This window comes from Silene latifolia, chromosome Y (assembly GCF_048544455.1).
Source record: "Silene latifolia isolate original U9 population chromosome Y, ASM4854445v1, whole genome shotgun sequence".
Classification (NCBI taxonomy): domain Eukaryota; kingdom Viridiplantae; phylum Streptophyta; class Magnoliopsida; order Caryophyllales; family Caryophyllaceae; genus Silene; species Silene latifolia.
Window position 1 is genome coordinate 107,345,893 of NC_133538.1, and position 17,125 is coordinate 107,363,017.

Here is a 17,125-nt window from a genome sequence, read left to right on the forward strand (position 1 = left end):
TTTTGGCGCCGTTGCCGGGGAGGCAATTGCCCTATCTGTCTTTGTTTCGTTTCTTTCATCCGTCTCAGGGAGTTTTTATTCCTTGAGGCAGTTCTTATTTATTTTCTTTCAGTGTTGTGTATGCCTAGGTCAGATAGGTTTGAGTTAGTTTCAGTTGATTCTGAGCCAGAGAGACTGTTCAGGCATAGACTCCGTCTGCAAAGAGAATCACGAAAGGAAGACATGAGTACTTTCAAACCAGAGCTTCAGCATTTCCTTTTTACATAAAATCCATCTTTTGAAGAAGATACTTCTAGTTCTGTAAGCCAACCAGTAAAGATGCCTAACATTGCTAGTCACTCGGAGCCTAAAGCATCATCAATTCCAAAGGGTTTCAATCTCTAGACTGAGGATGGGAATACATTTGACATCTGACCTTCCTATATCAATCTGGTGGAGAGAAATCTCTTTAGAGGTGTGGCAGGTGAAGACCCGAGGAAGCATATGGAGGTCTTTATGGACTACTGTTCTACTATCCCCGCCACAAAGGGGGTAACTCAAGACAAGATTAAGGAGGTTCTATTTCCTTTTTCTTTGACTGACTCAGCCAGGGAGTGGCTGACTGATTTGGACCGTATGGCCGCGGGGGTCAGAGACTGGGAGACCCTTGCTCTTGCTTTTTCTAAGAGATATTTCCCTCCACAGCGCACCAATCAGCTTAGGGCAAAGATCACAAGTTTCAAGCAGGTACCTGATGAGACTTTCTATGAAGCATGGTCCCGTTTCAAGAAGTTGGTTAGGTCTCTTCCTCACCATGGTTTTGATCTGTGGTTTCTGTCCAACTAGTTCTACAATGGGCTGTACGATGATCATAGAGCCATACTTGATGCATCATCTAACGAAAGATTCCAAGAGAACACTGACGATGATAAGGGATGGGCCCTTATTGAAGAGATGGCAAACCACTGTGCTAAGTATGGAAACCCGATGGATGGTATTAGCACAATTCATGCAGTCGATAAGAAAGTTGTGGCTCAGCTGGAACCCATGAATGCTAGATTTGATAAGTTGGAGTTGCATTCTGCTGGGGAGCCTCAGACGGTTCATTTGCTTACTAGAGGGGAGACTGTCACATGTGAGAGGTGTGGGAGCAACGACGGTCACACTGTTGGCTGTCTTACAAAGAAGGAACATGTCCTTGCTTTTCAACAATACAGGCAAGGAGGGGGTTCCTATTAAAACAACCAAGGGGCAGTCCATCCCAATTTGAGGTGGACAAGTCAAAATGTGCTCAATCCTACCCCTCCTCCACAACACCAGCAGCCGTATGTCCCTCCACATAAGACTAAACAAGGCTTTCAGAAGCCTCCTTCCTTTCCTACACCTAATTAAGGTGCATCATCTTCTGGTGGGGTAAGTGAGCTAGGTGAGTTGAAGACAATGTTGCAGTCTTTGACAAAGCAGTGGCAGCTGAGTGATCAACAAAAAGATGTATCTATCAAGGCACTTGAAACTCAAGTTGCCCAGTTAGCCGCGAACCACTCCACAAAGAAACCGGGTCATTTACCGTCACAAGCTGATAAGAATCCACATGAGACGGTAAATTTAATTAATTTGAGGAACGGTCGTTCATATGAGGGACCGGACGTGTTGAAATCAGACCCGAGGAAGGTAATTATTGCTGATGAACAGTGTTCTGTTGAAGAAAAGGAGCTGACGACAAAGAAAGTACTCGATCGATTGATTACTGGGGGTCGATCGAGTGAAAGTGCTGAAGGAAGGACTCGATCGAGTAAAATTTCTACTCGATCGAGTGATCAGGAAAAATATTCTACTCGATCGAATGAAATTTTTACTCGATCGAGTGATTTTGTTGAAGAAACAGCTCAATCGAATGGTATTTTTGGTCGATCGAGTAGTGTAGATAAAGAACAACTCCATCGAGAGCCTGCTAGTGCTCGATCGAGTGAAATATCGCATGAAAGACCTCGTTCGAGAGAAAAGAAGCGTTCGAAGGATTTAGAGCCTGATCCGGCTGACACGTTGGAAGAGAGGAACAAGGTACTCGAGATACCCATCACGGTGCCCTTCCCGAGGCGTTTGCAAAGTACTAAGGCTAATCAACAATTCGGCAAATTTGCCGAACTCCTGAAAAGCTTGCAAGTCACTGTGCCATTCTCCGTACTGCTGACACAAGTACCCTCTTACCTTAAATTTATGAAAGAAATTTTATCGCGTAAGAGGCACATTAATGATCATGAGACGGTAGCTTTGAATGAGGTAGGGACGGCCCTAGTTGAGAATAAGTTACCTCCCGAACAGTCAGACCCGGGTAGTTTTTCGATTCCGTGTCATATTGGTACCCATTTGATTGATAACGCGTTATGCGATCTTGGCGCTAGCGTGAGTGTCTTACCGCTGTCTCTGGCTAAGAGACTTGGTTTGGCAAAGTTTAATTGTACAAATATGACTGTTCAGATGGCCGACCGTAGCATATCACGGCCTCTAGGTGTCATAGAAGACATACCTGTTAAGATCGGGAGGTTCTTTATTCCTGTCGACTTCGTTGTACTTAACATCCCCGAAGATGCCCATACCCCTATTATTTTACAGAGGCCATTTTTATTCACTGCCGCTGCAGTGATAGACGTCGGGGGCAAGACATTGACTTTCCAGGTTGGCGACGAGGAATTAATTTTCCATCAGTCTAAGTCCCGAAGGGCTCCCATGCAAGCTCAGCCTTGCAATGCCCTCTCTTCTATTGACACTCCAAATGAGAATTTGGAGTATTGTGCTGCTATTGTGACCCCTCCGCCTCAGGTTGAGAGCTAAAAGGAGGAAAGTTCGTCTGTTTTCCTTGCTGCAGGTACAGATGAAAATAATGCAGGAGCTGTCAAAGGGTATTGTGCAACTAATGTCAGTCAAAGTGGGAGTGACGATGTTAAAGCCAGTGAGAAAGGAGTAAGGATGAGAAAAGTTCACGCGTATGTGGACGTCAACTATTCTCCTCCCAATGATACAAAATCAAGCTCGTGGAAATTGAGGAGGACGATTAATGTTGCTGAGATGACGTCCTCCAGTCAGAAGCCCTCTTAGGGGCTGCTGAATTGCCTTGAGAAGTGAGCGGGGAAATGCCCCGTGTAACAAATTGTAAAAACAACTTTTAAATTTTCCGTTGAATTTTATTTATTGCTTTTAATTAGGACAATTAGAATTTAGACGATTTTTAGCGTAGATTAGAGACTATAGACTGTTACTTTGTAGTTTTGGTATTTTGGGATATTTTTGCGAGTGGTTTTATGCAGGTTTGGAGAATTATACGCAAATTCAAAGGAATAATAGCAAATTCAAGAGCTTACACGAGGAGAAGAGCTCGATCGAGTAACTTTTTACTCGATCGAGTGAATTTTGTTCGATCGAATAACTCCATTCTGCTCGATCGACTAAAGCAAAAAAGGGGAGTTCTCGATCGAGTAACTTTTTACTCGATCGAGTGGATCCATACTAGAAGTTCTCGATCAAGTAGTTTTAAACCACTCGATCGAGTGATTTTTCAAAGGCCGTACAGGGAGTCCCCTTAACTTCCTTCTTTTTTACTTCTAATTCATTTCATCCCCCATATTTCGACTATCTTCCTTATTTGTGATAAAAAAACCCCAATTCCTCCATTTTTCTTGCCCATTTGCCAGATCCACCACCTACATTGTGTTTATTGTTAATTAATCGTGCATAACCCTCTAATTTCCCTTGATTCGTGTTGCTTTACTCGGTCTATTAAGGGTATTATGGTTCCGCGGTTTTTCGATCAAAAATCGCCCATTTTTCTTGTTTCTTGCCGATCAATTGCTATTTGTAGGTTCCTAATCATCAAGTAAGTAGTTCCTACACTTCTTTGCATTTAAATTTCATTTATTTTGCCTTTTATAAAGTGAATTAGGACCTAGGGTTTCGATTTTCCGTTTTGGGTCGAAATTATCGACTATAATTTTGATTAAATGCTTATTTTATCTTACTTGATGCTTAATTCCCTTGCCTCGTTGATATTTACTTGTTTAATTCGAATTTTGCGAGAAATTTGCGATTAAGGCTAATTATAGTCGAAATTTTCGACTGTAAACTGGGTTTTGCTGCTGCCATATGCTTAATTTGCCTTAATTGTTTCTTCAACTGCTGCCATTGATGCCTGCTACCCTTCCCCTATCGTTGTTTACTTGTTACCATTCGAATTTTTGAGGAAAAATATGGGAATTTGGGCTGTTAGTCGAACTTTTTTCGACTATTTGGGGAATTGTCATACTGTTTTCACGCTGTTTTCATGCTGTTTAGCTGCTGTTTTCTTATCAAATTCCCTGCCCTATTTGTTCAGGATGGATTCCAGCTCCATGCCTTCTACGAGCTCCACTTCTAGTCCATCCTTGTCTCTGTCTGAGACGGTAGTCCCTGCTGTTACTACCGTCTCCGCACCTACCAGTACCTCTGTTTTTCTAGTTTTTGCTGCTGGTACTATGTTTACTGCTGCTAGCACTACTGCTAGCCCTGTTTCAGCTGCCACCTTAGTCACAGCCACTACTACTGCTAGCACTGCTGCTAGTCTTTCTTCTTTAGTGGCGGTCACAGCTGCAGCCACAACCTCTACTTCAGCCAATGTGAGCACACCTGTGGCGGACTCACCCACAGTTGCAGCTGCTTTACGGGCGGCTCTAGTTCCTTGCACCGTCAGTGGATGGTCTTCTACTTCAGGTTCTAGAGGTCGTGGCCAGGTCGCGGTCGTGCTTGTGGTACGCCAGCTCCTAGTACTCTTGCTACTCCTTCTGGCACGGTCACTGTTCGAGGAGACGACTCTCTTGACTTACACCCTCGGTTCCCTCATGTAATTTTTGTAAATGGTATTCATCGTCAGCGATTTTATAACTTAGTTGAATGTGAGTTTCTCCCTACCCGATTCTTAGACCGTCCGGCACTTCAAAGGCTCGGCTTCTACGAGCCAGTTTGTGAGCTTTTACGGGGCACAGGGATGGCCGGACTCATCACTATGAGCGGCCACACTTTCAGGGAGCTGAGCCTTGAGTTCTTCAGCTCCTTCACCTTCTCCTCAAGGGCACACGACGCTGTCCCTACTAGTCTTTCTATGTCCTTCTGGTTGTATAACCGGACCTTTTCTATGACACTTGAGGAGTTTGGTACTTAAGTCGGCCTTTCCTTTACGGGCACCATTGTTGTCCCTAGGAAGGTCATTAGTCTTCTTTGGCGGGCTTTGGCACAGACCCCTTTTCACGAGCGAAAGCTCGCTCAGGTCCACCTACCCCCCGCCCGTTACTTTCTTAGACTAATGGGGAGCATTATTTTTGGCCAAAAGGAGCCAAACAACATCAACAACAATGAGCTCTCCATCTTAGGCGGTTACCTGAACATCGACGGCGAGGGGTCCCTTTACCCTTAACATTGCCTACTTGACCGCCAGGTACTTCTAGGCTCAGGGAGAGAAGCTCATGGGCACTATTGTCTGCGGTGGCATGGCCACCTTTCTTGCCCGTTCTCTCCTCACCGTCTTGCCTCGTGGCTTACCTTACATAGACGGTGATAGGTATCTGAGCCTAGCTGCCATGCACTTTCAGACATGGCTGACCACAGACTACCGGACATGGAAGATAGATGGTTTTTTGTCCGTCGACCTTCCTTGTGACACCCTGCCTCGTCTAGCCCCTTTGCCTATTGTTACACGGGGCGTCCGATCACCACCTCTACCTCAGTACCACCTCCAGGTCCGCCCACCTACTACTTTACCCGCCGCTAAGAAGCGGCATAGACTTGAGATCGGAGAGGGATCCGCACCTTCCACGGGTGGCCAGACTTCCACGGCCACACCTATCCCGATCCCTACTCCTACTCCTACTCCCGCACCCGCCGACCAGACACAGACACAGTCGGTCCTACCGGCTAATTTTGTACCTCCACCACCATTTGAGGCATCCTCGGTCATGGAACAAGGGCGTCGTGATGGTTTGTTAGTTGAGATTGCAGAGAGACAGACTCGTATGGAGCGGGACATGGATTTGACCTTGTTCCCTCTATACGAGTATCACATGATGCGACATCGTCTGATCCCAGAGGGTTGGCCACACCCTTCCTTTTACCGGTACCCAGCTGAGGGGCACCCGGAGTCTGCTAGTGAGGAGGAGGAGGAGGAGGACCCGGCGGCGGCGGCGGAGAGAGCTCGAGCTGAGCAGAGGAGGAGGAGAGAGCAGGAGGTAGATCCGGACTTCACGGGGTGTAATACTCCGTATTTATAGTCTTGGGGGTACTCTATCGAGTAGGCCTTACTCTGTCGAGTAAGGGTAAGTGGCGAAGCAAAATAGTTTCTGACCTGTTGGGCACTCGATCGAGTAGCTGGGGCACTCGATCGAGTAGGGGGGGTACTCGATCGAGTACCTTGGGTACTCGATCGAGTGTCCGGTTTACGGGGAGTTTTTCGCGGGTTTTGTTAATTATGCGATTAGGGTATTTAAACATAATCGTCGTTGTTTTAATTCACTTTTACCAAAACCTAAAACTGTTTAAGAGAGAAAGCGATCGATCATCTTCCTAATCGCATCCTTAACAATTCCCGAGTTCGGACGGTCGATTCGTGTCGTAGTTCGTGTCGTTGGATTCCTTGGATCGAGGGTAAGCTTTTAATATAATTTATATAATGTTTTGCTAGGTTTGGTCAAACCCTAATTTAGGATTTGGGGGTTTTATGAATAGTAAGTAATTGGTAGTCTTTATGTGTTATATGTTAGGAGGAGAATTCGTAGAAGAGGCGTTTTGAGACAAATTTGTAGATACCGTCTGCGTGTTGTGCTTTCCAGGTAGGATTTCCTACTCGCATTAGTCCCATAATGGGATATTGGTGATGTCCTGTAGTTAGTTGTTTGATATGATGATTGTATTATGTTTGTGGTTGTGATTGCTGTTGATGGTTCTCGAGATGCGTTCTCGGCTGAGTGGGGTCACTTGCGGGAGTGACTTCACGCCCTAGTTTCGCCCTTCGTGGAACCCGCCACGGTAGGGGATGTGCACATTAATGGACAGGGTTATCGCTCGTACGATGAGCGGGGCTTAGGTGGGAACGGCAGTGCGGTCCCCCATCGCGCGGGGTCCAAAGGACGATCAAGATGGAGATGATGGGAGTTGGTGGTGTATGTGTGTGTGTGATTTCAAATTGTCTGTTTGTCTTATTATTGTTATCTATATTGATTGTGTGATTAGTATCGACCCGGTGTTGTTTTGTAAAACTGCGGTGATCCATTCGGGGATGGTGAGCGAGATATTGAACAGTATAGAGATGATACGGGATAGCTGGGATGGCCACGACATGACGATAGAGTCTTCCGCTGTAGTTTAGTATTTATTTACATTTCGATTGAGAAATGATAGTTTGGAATAATGTATTGTACTTTCAGTTTGGTTTCGAGGATTGTACTTATTCATTAAATTACTTATAATAAATGTTGTTTCCGTTTTGTCTATTTGATTATCATACCTCGGGCAACCGAGATGGTGATGTCTTCATACCTGAGTGGTCCTGGTAAGGCACTCGGAGTATGGGGGTGTTACAAATGGTATCGAGCGACGATCCCGAAACCCGTAACCAATGAACTTAATGAACATAGGGAGTCAATTAAAATGAACCCGGGTAAAAGTTGTAGGAGCTAGTGCAAAGGCTTGGGAGACGTCCTAAAGTCGCGGGGATCGCCCTACAACTTTGAACCGGTCACCTGGGGGAAATGTGTGTTGAGTCATGTGTGTGCTTAGTAACTTGCGTAACAATGTGATGGAATGTGTTGATGGTTGGATGTTCGAATTGGAAGTTGATGAGATGAAAGAAAAGTAATGTTATATATATAGACATTGTTGATGAAATGATAGCATGATGGAATGTTTTACAACGTGGCAATTAATAGCATGATTGTTATGATATAATGTGATTTATAAAGTTAGCATGTTAGTATACGACGTAATATGCGGGTAGCTCTTACGTATTGGTGGTACTTGATCGAGTGAGGCTGACTCGATCGGGTAGGTTTTTGGCGATTTTGAGTCCAGAATCGAGTTTTGGGGCACTCGATCGAGTAACTAGGGGTACTCGATCGAGTAGGGGGTCACTCGATCGAGTAGCCTAGATACTCGATCGAGTAGGTTAGAGATCGAAGGTCCGTTTGGTTCTGAAGTTTGGGTACTCGATCGAGTACATGGGGGCACTCGATCGAGTAGCCCGTTACTCGATCGAGTGGGTTTGGATACTCGATCGAGTAGGTTCTGTGCAGCGCGTTTTCGTGTTTTGAGGTTAGTACGCGTGTTTATGTTTATCCCTTTCTTATATAGCTTCAAGATGCCGCCCAAGAGAAATGCTTTGTACGCGAGAGCTGAGCTTATGACTACGGATGACATCGTTAAGATGTTGGAACACCAGACGCTCTTCGAGACCCCGAAGAGAGTGAATGAGGACAAGGATAAGAGTAAGGAGAAGGAGGTTGACCATGCTAAAGTCAGCCTCTATATTGCGAGGTTTAACCCGAAGGAGTACAAGGGAGTTGAGGAGCCTAACCATCTTGATAGTTGGTGAGGAGATGGAGAACATACTAGATTTAGTTCGCTTTGTCCGATGAGATGAGAGTGGATCAGTGCGCATTCTATCCGAGGGAGGCACTGGCAAATGGTGGGATTCGGTGAAAGTGAGTGCCAAGGAGATATATACCAACCAGGGGTTACCCGCTATACCTTGGGAGGAGTTTCGTAGGGTCATGAGGAAGGAGTTCGTACTGAACATGTGAGAAGTAAGTTGAGAGAGGAGTTCGACAAGTTTAAGATGACGGGCCGAGATGTCCGTGGCGAGTACTACAGGGCGGTTCAATGAGAAATCCAGATATGCCGAGGATATGGGTTTGAGTGAGGAGAATCTGGCTTTGAGGTTTGAGAGAGGGCTAACCACGAAAATTATGGATAAGTTACCCGTGGGAGTCCTTACTGATGTGAAGGAAGCGTATGAGAGGGCTGGGAGAGCTGAGAGACTAGTGGAGATGGCTCAGGAGAGGTCAGGTGGAGAGAAGAGGAAGTCTGAGAGCGAGGGTGGTGGCCAATCTAATTTCAAGAAAGGCAACCACAATCAATCTAAGGGATTTTCTTCTCGGTCCGGGTTTAGTCTTTGGAACTTCCTTTGGGCGAGGTCGTGGGAGTGTGAGCAATAGGCGGGGAGTGACCTCGCTTTGGTTGTGGTGGCGTAGGCCACAAGAGACATGAGTGCACAAGTGCACCAGGATCCTTTCGTAGACCTCGCAGAGCTTTGCGAGCAAATGACCAGCCGGATCATGGCCAAACCGGGAGGTCGAGCTACCAGTGGAGGCAACCGCAACGGCGGTAATTCTTATGCGAAGACACCGATGAACAACAACAACAATCAAGGGTCGGGTGCTAAGCCGACCGCATCGCTAAGTACTTGTCCAGGAGGTGGGCGAGAAGACCGATGGCAAGTTGTTCATGATGGACAAGAAGGCAGGTGAGGAGGATGCGCACGTTATCACCGGTACATTCCTTGTTAATGGTATTCCTACGTTTGTTTTGTTTGATTCGGGGCTTCTCAGTCGTTTGTGTCTTCGAGTCATGTAAAACAATTGGGTTTGAGAGTATATGAGTCTGTTAGGGAGCAAGTTTTCATACCTTCAGGTGAGTCTGTATCGTGTGGGAGGTTGTTTAGAGATGTATCTTTGATAGTTGGGCAAGTCGATTTCCCTGTAGACTTGCTAGAGTTTCCTTTTAATGGTTTTGAGATGATAGTTGGGATGGATTGGTTAGGAAAGTATAAGGCTAAGATAGACTGTCATCAAAAGAGAGTGTCCCTTAGAGGTCCTAAGGGCGTAAGTGTGTCTTATCGTGGGTTTCTAGTCAAACCCAAAGTTAAGTTGATTGCAATTTGTCACTTTGAAGTCGTATCCGAGGAAGGGATGTCCTTTGATCCTGTGCCATGTGAGAGATGACCGGATAGAGAGCCCGGCATTGATGAGATACCAGGTGGTGGGAGAGTTTACGATGTTTTTCCGGAGGAGATTCCGGGGTTGCCACCGAAGAGGGAGATAGATTTCACCGTTGAGTTGAAGCCAGGGACGGGGCCAATCTCTAAGGCACCGTCCCGTATGGGTCCTAAGGAGATGGAGGAACTTAGGAGACAGTTGGATGATTTGATAGAGAAGGGGTACATTAGACCAAGTGTATCGCCTTGGGGAGCACCAGTTCTTTTCGTGAAGAAGAAAGATGGGAGTTTGAGGCTGTGCATAGATTACGGAGTCGAACCGTGTGACGATAAAGAACAAGTATCCTTTGCCAAGGATAGATGACCTGTTTGATCGGTTGAGTGGTGCAACATCTTTTCTAAGATTGATTTGAGGTCGGGGTACCATCGGTGAAGATTAGAGATGTGGACATACAAGACAAACTTTCACGTCGAAGTATGGCCATTATGAGTATGTGGTGATGCCGTTTGGGTTGTCTAATGCGCGGCGGTGTTTATGGATTTGATGAATAGGATCTTGGGACGTTCTTGGATCGGTTTGTAGTAGTGTTTATCGATGACATCTTGGTCTACTCTAAGACTAAGGAGGAGCATGAGGAGCATCTGAGGATCGTGTTGCAGACTTTGAGGGATCATGAGTTGTATGCTAAGCTGTCCAAGTGTGAGTTCTGGTTGGAGAAAGTTGCCTTTCTGGGGCATGTAATCTCTAAAGATGGGGTAGCTGTGGATCCGGCGAAGATTGAGGCAGTGACAAAGTGGGAAGCACCAAAGAATGTTGCTGAGGTGAGGAGTTTCTTGGGTTTAGCTGGATACTACAGACGGTTCGTGAAAGATTTCTCCAAGATAGCTAGACCGATGACAGCGTTGATGAGGAAAGAGAACAGGTTTCGTTGGGATGAGAGTTGTGAGACGGCGTTCCAAACCTTAAAGGAGCGTTTGACCACAGCTCCTGTCTTGGCATTGCCTGAAGGGAGCGAGAATTTCGAGGTCTATACAGATGCCTCGAAGAATGGGTTGGGGTGTGTGTTGATGCAGAATGGTAAAGTGATTGCCTATGCTTCTAGGCAGTTGAAGCCTTATGAGGAGAACTACCCTACTCATGATCTGGAGTTGGGTGCAGTGGTGTTTGCTCTCAAGATTTGGAGACATTACCTTTATGGAGCAATCTTTAAGGTATTTTCTGATCACAAGAGTCTCAAGTACATCTTCACGCAGAAGGAGTTGAACATGAGACAGAGGAGGTGGATGGAGCTGATTGGTGATTACGACATGGAAATCATCTACCATGAAGGGAAGGCCAATGTTGTTGCTGATGCTTTGAGTAGAAAGAGTGTACATTCCTTATGTACAGCTCTATCTTTGATGAGGCTGAGGGATGAGGTAGCGAGCTTTGGGATTCATATGATGCAGAAAGGAGATGCTATGGGTGATATGACAAGACACATGGAGTTTTATGATGATATTCGGGATAAGCGGGCTTTGGATCCTAAGATAGTGGAGTGGAGAGTCTGGAGTAGAGAAAGGGACAGTGTCCCGGTTTTCCATTCATACAGATGGTAGCTTGAGGTTTGATGGTAGGTGGTGTGTTCCTAATGACGAGGAGTTGAAAAAGACAATCATGACAGAAGCGCATTGCACACCATATTCAGTGCATCCGGGTGGAGACAAGCTTTACAAAGATTTGAAGAAAACGTTTTGGTGGCCTGGGATGAAGAAAGAGACAATGAGTTTGTGTCCGTTGTTTGACATGCCAGAGAGTTAAAGGGGAACAGAGAAGACCACAAGGTAAGGTTCAGTCTTTGGAGGTGCCGGAGTGGAAGTGGGAATCCATTTCCATGGATTTCATTGTGGGTTTGCCGAAGAGTCAACAAGGTAACAATATGATTTGGGTGGTAGTGGATCGTCTGACCAAGTCAGCTCACTTTGTTCCAATGAAAGATACATGGACTAAGGCACAATCGGCTATGGCCTATCGAAAGAACGTGCTTAAGTTACATGGAGTCCCTAAGGACATAGTGTCCGACAGAGATGCGAGGTTTATATCAAGGTTTTGGAAGGAGTTGCGGAATCGTTGGGAACAGACTTTGAAGATGAGTACAAAGATTTCATCCTGCAATGAGACGGGCAGATCGAGAGAACAATCAAGACTCTTGAGGATATGTTGCGAGCTTGTGTGATGGATTTTGGTGGTAGCCGGGAGCAGAGGTTGGACTTGATAGAGTTTTCTTACAACAACAAATGTGCTATCACACCAGATTGGTATGGCACCGTTTGAGGCTTTGTATGGGAGGAGATGTAGGAGTCCGATCTGTTGGGACGATAGTCTTTGAGGCAAAGTGGTTTTAGGACCAGAGATGGTACATGAGATGGTGGAACAGATTAAGATGATCGGAGAACGGATGAGAGCAGCCCGGATCGACGAGAAGAGTTATGCGATCTACATCGTCGGGACATAGAGTTTCGGTTGGGGACAAGGTTCTTCCAAAGTGTCTCCTATGCGTGGGGTTATGAGGTTTGGGAAGAAAGGCAAGCTAAGTCAGAAGTTTATAGGGCCTTATGAGATCTTAGAGCGAGTTGGGGAAGTGGCTTATCGTTTGGCTTTACCGGCTGCGTTGGAGAGAGTGCATAATGTGTTTCATGTATCGCAGCTGCGGAAGTATGTGAGTGACCCGTCACATGTGTTGGAGGCAGAGAGCTTAGAGCTGGATGAGTCTTTATCATATCTGGAGGTGCCTAAGCAGATCCTAGACCGAAAGGTTAGAAAGACCAGGAGTGGTGAGACAGTTCTGCTTAAGATCCTTTGGTCTAACCACGAGACCGAGGAAGCTACATGGGAGGCAGAGGATATCATGAAAGAGCGTTACCCTTTCCTTTTTGATCAGGTATGTATGGTTACGGGGACGTAACCTTGTTTCTTTTAGGGGGGTAGGAGATGATCGCGAGAGTTTTTAAGAGTTCTATATAGACCTTTTATATGTTGTGTCGGTATGATTGTCGGGATAGGTTGGGATTAGTATCATGTTTTACGTTGAATTTTGTTTGACCTTCGAGTCGGGAAGCTTATGGGAGTACCTTTGTTGTGGTGGTTTGAACTTTGGGGACGAAGTTCCTTTTAAGGAGGGAAGACTGTAATACTCCGTATTTATAGTCTTGGGGGTACTCTATCGAGTAGGCCTTACTCGTCGAGTAAGGGTAAGTGGCGAAGCAAAATAGTTTCGACTGTTGGGCACTCGATCGAGTAGCCGGGGGGCACTCGATCGAGTAAAGGGGTACTCGATCGAGTACCTTGGGTACTCGATCGAGTGTCCGGTTTACGGGGAGTTTTTCGCGGGTTTTGTTAATTATGCGATTAGGGTATTTAAACATAATCGTCGTTGTTTTAATTCACTTTTACCAAAACCTAAAACCTGTTTAAGAGAGAAAGCGATCGATCATCTTCCTAATCGCATCCTTAACAATTCCCTGAGTTCGGACGGTCGGTTCGTGTCGTAGTTCGTGTCGTTGGATTCCTTGCGTCGAGGGTAAGCTTTTAATATAATTTATATAATGTTTTGCTAGGTTTGGTCAAACCCTAATTTAGGATTTGGGGGTTTTATGAATAGTAAGTAATTGGTAGTCTTTATGTGTTATATGTTAGGAGGAGAATTCGTAGAAGAGGCGTTTTGAGACAAATTTGTAGAGATACCGTCTGCGTGTTGTGCTTTCCAGGTAGGATTTCCTACTCGGTATTAGTCCCATAATGGGATATTGGTGATGTCTTTGTAGTTAGTTGTTTGATATGATGATTGTATTGTGTTTGTGGTTGTGATTCTTTGTTGATGGTTCTCGAGATGCGTTCTCGCTGAGTGGGGTCACTTGCGGGAGTGACTTCACGCCCTAGTTTCGCCCTTCGTGGAACCCGCCACGGAAGGGGATGTGCACATTAATGGACAGGGTTATCGCTCGTACGATGAGCGGGGCTTAGGTGGGAACGGCTGCGGTCCCCCATCGCGGCGGTGGTCCAAAGGACGATCGATATGGAGATGATGGGAGTTGGTGGTGTATGTGTGTGTGTGATGTCAAATTCAGGCTCTGTTTGTCTTATTATTGTTATCTATATTGATTGTGTGATTAGTATCGACCCCTGTTGTTTTGTAAAACCTGCGGTGATCCATTCGGGGATGGTGAGCAGATATTGAACAGGTATAGAGATGATACTGGGATAGCTGGGATGGCCACGACATGACGATAGAGTCTTCCGCTGTAGTTTAGTATTTATTTACATTTCAGTTGAGAACAGATAGTTTGGAATAATGTATTGTACTTTCAGTTTGGTTTCGAGGATTGTACTTATTCATTAAATTACTTATAATAAATGTTGTTTCCGTTTTGTCTATTTGATTATCATACCTCGGGCAACCGAGATGGTGATGTCTTCATACCTGAGTGGTCCTGGTAAGGCACTCGGAGTATGGGGGTGTTACACGGGGACGGTGGAGGACGTGCGTGACAGTGACGAGGAGGCTAACGAGTAGCTGCTGGTCGACTCACTTCCCCAGTTTTCTGGCTGGTTTGGGGAAGTTCGTGTTTTGTATGTCCATCTCACTCTTTTATTTTGTCTCCTTTTTATTTTATTATTTTTCATTCTTTATTGGTTGTATATTCCCGTTCCCCTGTATATATCTGCTGGTGTATGCTGGAGGACAACGAGGGCGTTGTCCGTTTTGGTTTGGGGAGCGTATTGCATCCTTTTAAGTCTGTATTTTCATTTGTTTTGCATTCACGTTTATTTATTTCAGCTTGCATTGTTTATTTATTTCATTAAAAACTCAAAAAAAAATTCAAAAAAAATTAGAAAATTTCAAAATATTCAAAAATATTCACGTTTATTTTCGCATATAGGTTGAGTCGGAACGGTTGATTTCCGTGATGATATTGCACTATAACTTGTCATTTTACTTGAGCCTTGCACTTCTATTGATGGTTATTAGCTTTGTCATACGCATAGTCTACGAGTTTTTGTTCAAATATAGCTGACTGTTTAGACTTGACCTGATAAATTGGCAACCTACTTTACAATTTCTGAGGTTTAGAGCCCATAACTTGTGACATTCATGACCAGTTCATTAGGAATTGAGAGTAGTACTCCTTGCATAGCATGTTCATCATTTTTGCACTTTTATGACATTCGATTTCTTGTCAAATGCACACATTCGGGTTTGTGGTCGGTGTCACATGCAGGGAGGTGCTTGCAAATTTTTCCCTTTTCTTATATTTTTCACCCATTTAGCTCCACTTAAGCCAAAATTTGCCTTTTTGACCCATTAGCTACATCCCAAACTGAGCCTGCCTAGTCAAACTAGTTTAGTATGTCCTTTTGTGGTATGATTTTCCGTCTGCAGTTTGGCCGTGTGTATATGATTGGAGTTGGTGAAAATAATAGAAGGAGAAAAAGAAAAAACGTGAAAAGGAGAAAAACATGAATAAAGAGAAAAAAAATGGAAAAAAAATGGAAAAAGTGTGATTCACGTGAATAGAAAAAGAAAAAAAAGAGTTGAAAATTATTTGATATGTTTTAGTTGATTCATTTAGACGGTATTAAAAAAGGGAAGTTTGTGACCGTCTAACTCCTCCGTTTTATGCCATATTTTTGAGGAGATTGTGTTTGAGTTTAGTGAGTTGTGTGCCAAATGAAGGGCACTTGTACTTTATTTTTCAGTTAGTAGAGATTCGGACGGTCTTATATGGTCCTGTTAGGAACTAGCTTGACGCTTTTTCCTCCACATTACCATAACTTGTTTTGCCTTTTCTTACCTGACCCTCACTATTCCCATATCATTTGTAAGCCCTCGGCTCTGACGGACATTATTGATTGGAGTGTGTGCATTAGTACTTGAATTGTCTTTCATTTTTGTTGCATGCATGCTATGTAGGTCGCAGTTTAGGTGGGTGACTTTTTCTCTTTCTCCCTATCACATATATCATTCCCCCTTTGCCTCATGAGAGAAGAGTCACCACGTGAGATTCCGATTTTGTTGGTCTTGCAAGGTCGATAGGTCGGCTATATTTCTGAACAACTTATAACTCATTTGCGTATTGACTGCATAGCTGTAACTGTTAATTTCTGTTGCATTAAACTGGTTCAAGTAGACAAGTTAAGCTAGCTCTGACTTTTCATTTCCGTTCCATTTGTTGCATTTTAGTTTACTCGAGGACGAGTAAAGGTTCCGTTTGGGGAGATTTGATACATGCATTTTGTATAGTCTTTTTAGCCTATTTTATCATGTACTTCTATGTACTTTCGTACTATTTATATTGCATTTTGCCCCCGAATTGGCTAGTTTGGTTCATTTTGTCTGTTTTGTAGAAATGAACGCGGAAGTAGTGGAATCGTACCATTTTCGTCCTTTTTGCATGCATTTTGAGGAGACGGGATTTTTCAGAGTGAGATCTTGCATTGGGATGCGTGAAGGAACGGTCTACGAGGCAGTCGGTCACGAGTTTGAGCTGATTTGAAGGAAGAAAGCTCGATCAAGCTGTTTTATCACTCGATCGAGTGGTTTCTATGGCTGGAATTGGTCGATCGAGAAGTTTTATACTCGATCAAGAAGTGCTGGAAATGGAGGTTACTCGATCGAGTAACAATTCTACTCGATCGAGTAGATTATCTGGATAAATGCTTGATCGAGTGGTTTAAGATTACTCGATCGAGTGGTTTTGGCTGGCGTGGGCTTTAATTAGCCCGTGAACTTGTTTTAGTTGTTGGACATAGCATATTTTCTATTTAAACGTACATTAGCTAGGTCATTAGTATCTATTCTATTCTTTATCTAAGTTTTATCTATCATTCATCTTTCACAGTAAAGACTGCGTTACTTTTTCTTCTTCACTGTAGCTTTTGCTTTCGGATTTTCTCGCTCGGATTTGTTAGTTCTTTACGCCGGATTCTTACGACTGTAATCTCTTTCTCCCTTTTTAATATTAATCTCTCTTTTATTTATTTTAATTGTTTGTTTTGTTCCTTTTACTTTCTGCCCTAATTACTTTTTTGCAATTTAATTATCGTTTCATTATGTTTATTGTTAGTTCATTCATCGTTATTAGTTTTGACAATATTAATAG

General features: G+C 44.3%; 1 non-coding gene across 1 annotated transcript; it reads right to left on the bottom strand.

Moving 5' to 3' along the window:
- Window positions 1–694: 694 nt before the first annotated feature.
- Window positions 695–800, bottom strand: LOC141635482 (small nucleolar RNA R71). The gene has a single exon (XR_012540169.1). It is a non-coding gene; the product is annotated as a small nucleolar RNA R71 (small nucleolar RNA).
- Between the last annotated feature and the right edge of the window lie 16,325 nt (window positions 801–17,125).